Here is a 6,000-nt window from a genome sequence, read left to right on the forward strand (position 1 = left end):
CCCATCCCGGCGGGGTCTCTGCTAACATATTACCAAGATTATACTTTAAAAAAAGCAGAGAAAAGAAAACTATAGGGTTGACCATTCCTAGACCACCCTCCCGCCTGGACAGGTAAGTTACATTGCGTTTGATCAGGTTCAGCCTATTTCCCCATAACAGTTGGAAAAAGCAGCTGTATACCCTTGCATAGAGAGATTCCGGCAAGATACAGACAAAGCTGACATATAAAAAGATTGGGATCAGGTAAGTTTTAATCAAGTCAACCCTTTCCCTCAAGGAAAATTTCCATTTCTTCCAGCTTGCCACCTTGGCATTGGCTTTCAACAACCTGCTTTCCCTATTTCGATGACCATAGTCACCAGGACCAAATTTGATGCCCAACACTTTAATTTCCTGCTGGGGCTCTGGGAAGGCATCCGGAAGTTTGAAGCTTTCACCCTCCTCACCCATCCAGAAAACTTCACTCTTTTCATGATTGATTTTAGAGCCAGAAGCCTCAGTGTACTGCTCTATCACAGAGACCACCTCCTGCGCCTCCTCCATCCCAGAGATAATAACAGACACATCATCGGCATAGGCCACGACCTTCAAAGGCGGCACACCAGCAATGCCCAAAGGCACCCCACACAACGATCCACTCTCTAACCTTCTTATGAAGGGGTCGATTGCGAATACATATAGCAGGGGGCTCAAAGGACACCCCTGGCGCACACCAGAGCCAACCTCAAAAGGCCGTCCAACCCAACCATTAACAAGTGGGAAGCTCTCAGCCCCTTTATATAATGTTTTCAGCCAATCAATAAACCTCCCCTGCAGGCCGTATCTACCAAGTAGCAAATACAGGTACTCATGATTGACTCGATCAAAAGCCTTCGCCTGATCCAATGCCAGCAAGTACTTTCTCCATCCAGCAGCCCTGCATCGCTCCAAAGCCTCCCGGACAGCTAAAATTGCTGAAAAGGTACTTCTGCCCTGGACCGAGCAGTGCTGATGATTGGACAACAAATCGCCTGCTACTGACGACAAGCGCCAAAAAAGAATCTTCGCCAAAATCTTTCTATCAACATTGAGAAGACTGATGGGGCGCCAGTTCTCAATTATTGAGGGGTCTTTACCTTTTGACAGAAGAATCACAGCGGATTGCCTCATGGAGGGAGGGAGAGAACCCTCTTCTAAACAGCTGTTATAAACCTCCGCTAAAAAGGGAGCCAGAATGGACTTAAAACACTTGTAAAATTCAGCTGTCAACCCATCTGGCCCAGGCGACTTTTTGGTAGCCAGCTTCTCTATAGCACGAACTACCTCATCCGCTGAAATTGGTTCTGTCAAATCCATCAAAGGCAATGTATCATTTCCCAATCCTGGAGTAGAATCCAGAAAGCTTTCCATCCTGTCCCGACTAAGGTCCTTTCTTCCCAGAAGGTCTGCGTAATATGACCTGAAGATCTCCAGGATCCCTGATCTGGACTTCACCAGGGAACCCGTACTATCCCTCAGACCTATGACCGTCTTAACTGCTATGCCTTGCTTACAGTTCTGGTAAGGATCAGGCGAGTGATATTTCCCGTAATCTCTCTCCAGAACCAAGGAGGCATGCCGGTCGTATTGACACTTCCTAAGAAGAAGCTTTACCTCCGAGATCTCCCCTGGATCTCCTCCATACGAGACAAGACGATCAAGCTTCCTCCTCAAATGCTGGTAGGCAATATACATACCAAGCTGCTTCTTCTTACTTATGGCCTTGAAAAGTCCAATCGCCCTTTGTTTCACAAGCTCCCACCACTCTGACTTACTGCTGCAAAAGTCCAGAATAGAAACCTGTGCCTGAAAAAAATCCTCAAAGGATTGTCTTACCTCTACATCTTCCAGGAGAGCCGAATTCAGTTTCCAGGTACCCCTTCCCCTGGGTGGAGTGTCCGAGGCATTCAGAGTCACAGACAGCATACAGTGGTCAGAGAACTCCACCGCCCTCAACTCAGGAGCCGAGAAAGCAGAGTTCTCCTTTAAAAAAAACCTGTCTATCCTACTCTGACTATTCCCTCTCTGAAATGTGAATCCTGTGCTGCCAGGGCAGTGCTTAATGTGCTCATCTACTAGGCCTGCTTGTCTAACCATATCTCTAAGAAAAACGCTATCATAACCCAGCCTGTCTATGGAGACCCTCCTGTATTCAGGCCTAATTATGGTGTTAAAGTCACCTCCAAAGACAACCTGCTGGGATGTAAAAAGGAAGGGCTTGATCTTTGTGAAGAGGCATTTCCTGTCCCATTTTGACTGCGGTCCATAGATATTAATCAGGCGCAGGTCCTGCCCCCTAACAGAGATGTCTAAGACCATGCATCTCCCCATTTCTACCTCAATTACCCGCCGGCACGTTACCATATCGGTTTTAAAAAGAACCGCAACTCCGCTGCAAGGCTCAGCCGCAAGAGACCAAAAGGAGGGACCGCATCTCCACTCCCTTTTTGCTAGATGGACATCGGCCAAAGTATTGAGCCAGGTCTCTTGCAAAAATAAAATCTCAGCATTAAACTCACTGAGCAAAAATAAGGCAATATCACGAGCTCTTGCAGATTTCACGCTGGCGACATTAATGGTCGCCACCTTTATCAGAGCGGGCACTGCCATCAGGATGATTGGGGTAGTCGTTTCTTAACCTCCACCACACTCTCATCACCCGAGACAGCTCTTTTTACACTATGTGACTCCCCCTCATCCATAGATGATAAAGAAATGCATAAATCGGATACTAACTCCTCCCCTGATAACACAGAAAATGAGTTGCCAAGAGGAACCCCTCCTGGCTCTAACTGTAAGGAGGAAACGACCGCTTTACTGGTTTTCCTCTTTTTCTTTTTCTTCCTCCTTGTCCTCTCCCACCCCTCCTCATCCGAATCCTCCACAACAGAGGGTGAGACATGGGACATGGGACACCCCTCCCTCAACCCCATCGACCCCACCACCATCCAGCACCCCTGCACCCTCTTGGCCGCGTTTGCGGTGTCGAGAGACAGGGACTGGAGGTGGAGTAGGCCGAGGGGGAAGATCCACTATACCCGCCCCCCCAGCAGCTTCCGTTAGTCTGGAGGATCTACGCACAGTAGATGTAGGAACAACCACAGGAGGGACAGACTCAGGGACCACATCACCAGGGGAAACAAAATCTGACACAACAGACACAGGAAGGACAGACTCAGGGACCACCTCACTAGGGGAAACAGAATCTGACACAACAGACACAGGAGGGGCAGCAGCAATTTCCTCTCTAACTTCAGCTGCTTCATCTTCTTTATCAAGCCTCTGCAGCTCAGTCTCCAATCCTGGCAAGTTATGCAGTGCCTCTGGGCACTCACTGGCTATATGGATGACCCAGCTGCTGGCACAAATTGCACCGAATCTGGGTGCATTCTCTGGCCAAATGGCCTAAATCCTGGCACAGTGAGCACTTCTTGTGGGTGCAGGACGATGCAAAGTGGCCTTTATCACCACATTTATTGCACACCTTTGGCTGACCTTGGTAGAAAATGGTCAGCCTATCCCTACCCAGAAAGGCTGAGCAGGGAAGGTGCTGAACTACATCGCCCAGCACCCCCAATTTTAGTGACACTGTCCAGGCCCCTGTCCATATCCCATGCTCATCAAGGACCTTCCGCAGTGGAGTGAGGACCTCGCCATATCGGCGTAGCCATACTAATAAATCAGCCTCTGGTATGGATTCGTTACGCACCAAAATGGTCACTGATTTTATCAGAGGCTGCCTTGAGATCACTTTTGGCACCAAACCACTCCACTGCTGAAGGCCCTTGCACCTCCTAAATCTCTCCCAGAAGAGATCCAAACTTTCAGGTTTTACAAACGGCAAATCAAATTCATAACTCCCCACCGGGCAAATTAAAGCAAAAATATCACAAGCTTTAAACCCCATTTCCAAAATCAACTCAGCCACCCTCCCCCTTACTGGTGGAGTTCCATCCCCCACCCACCTCAACTGTACCACATTCCTCCTCCTATACCCACCAAACCTCCCTGAATTTTGACTAATAACAGAATTCCCACCACCCACCCTGGTGTGACTCCCCAAAGCTGAAGCATAGCTTCCAACATTCCTCCCAGCAGAAAATCCATCAGTTTTTTTTAAATTATCTGACACACACTTAGCAGATAACGATTGCACAGATTCGGGATTGATCTGTGCAATTGAATCTTTCCTCTGCTGAGCAGGAGGAGAAATGTCATTTTTATTTTTCCCAGCATTACTAACCCCTTCACCACCACCCACCACATTCATTGCTTTAACATTAATGTCATTTTTTATACTTGCTGGGATATTTATTATTGCTGTTGTCTTCACAGCAGAATCCATAGCTGCTGCTGCACTGGTAAGAGTTTCAGCGATCATCTTCTCTTCCACTGGGACAGAGTTTTCAGTTGTAGAAACAGAATCCTGTTTTAACACAGCAGCAGGTAAAGCATTGCAGGATATTTCCATTGCTACTTCCATTCCACTCGCAGCACCATGTTGATCCCCTCCCCCCCTAGCAATCAGCTGGTCAATCAGCCCTGGAACACTGGGAAACTCAGCTGAAGCAAACTCTATGGAGTTTGCAGCCATTTTGCTTGCAGAGGGACTACTGGTCTCAGCAGGAGCAGAAAAATCCATGCCTGGGGTGTTAGATGCAGGTCCATCCACATTTTTCTCACAATCTGGTGATTCGGTCAGGGATTTACCCTGCATGTCTGCACCGGATTTATCCTCAGCAGTAACTCCAATATGCAGTTCCTTCTCACCTGGGACACCATCCACTACAGCAGGTGGGGCAGACATGCTGGAAGGCAACATGGTGTACTGGGATTTCTCCACCAGTACTGGCTTTGCTGGTTTGAATCTCCTCTGCCCGTCCTCAGGGATTTCTGATGGATCATCAGAAAAGACAAACTTGTCTGCTTTCAGGGGTAACTCCATCTCCTGGATAAATGTCAGGGATCCATGTCCACTCTCAACCCCCTGGCTGGTTACCGCTGGCGATTCCCAGTCCTGATATGGGGGGAAAGGTGCAGAGGCAGATGGAGCCTGGTCATCCATTAACGGAGGCTGCTGATCCACAGATGCTGATGCTTGGCTGGCAAATCGCCTCTCATTGTCAAATTTTTCTTTAAACACTCCGCTTCTGTCTTTTAACTTTTCCAGTAATAAAGATTGTTTCTTTACCTTATCTTCCAATTCCTGTAGCTCAGGCTTCATGGCTGTGCGATTTTTACTCCAGGCCTGGCAGTATTTGGCTCTGAAGGATTTGTGTTCAGCCTTCAAAACTTTAAGTTTTTCTTCAGCTCTTCCAATCGCCCTAAAACGATTGATAACCTTCTGGCTGAAGACATCCGCATTCTCACCAGGGCCTGGACCCACAGACAGGTCCTCCACCTCCTCCTCACTAGGCCCCGTGTCATCAGGGGGATCCCTCCCAGGGCCTCCCCCAGGATCAGGCATTGTTCCTGGGCCAAGCTAGCAAGCAAGGCCCAGGCTTGAAAAGGGCTGGTTCTCACAGAGAGCTCCTTGGGTGTGTCCTCCTCCTTCTTCCCACTGACCACCAATGTAAGCAGCATTCTTCCCACTGACCACCAATGTAAGGAACATTCTTCCCACTGACCACCAATGTAAGGAGCATTCTTTCTACTGACCACCAATGTAAGGAGCGTTCATCCCACTGACCGTTAGTGTTGGACACACTGTTCAAGGGGAGCAAAATTTCAGCCCCAACATTGCCTGTTCGCCCATTTGACGAACACCTGAACTTGCGGCAGGATGTTCTCAGTGTAAAAAGGCAGAAAAGGATAAGCCCAGGTGGGATTTTCTTCTCAAAACTTTCCAAATAAAAACGAAGAACAGAAAATGAGAGCAAGACTCCATAATGCCATAAGATGAAGGAAGGTTGTACCAGCCAGAATAAGATACCTGAAGCTGCTTTAGCGTGATCTTCAGAAATTCCTTTTAGAGACCTGGG

The sequence above is a fragment of the Pelophylax lessonae genome (genome assembly GCF_965119305.1).
Source record: "Pelophylax lessonae genome assembly, chromosome: 5".
NCBI classification, from domain to species: domain Eukaryota; kingdom Metazoa; phylum Chordata; class Amphibia; order Anura; family Ranidae; genus Pelophylax; species Pelophylax lessonae.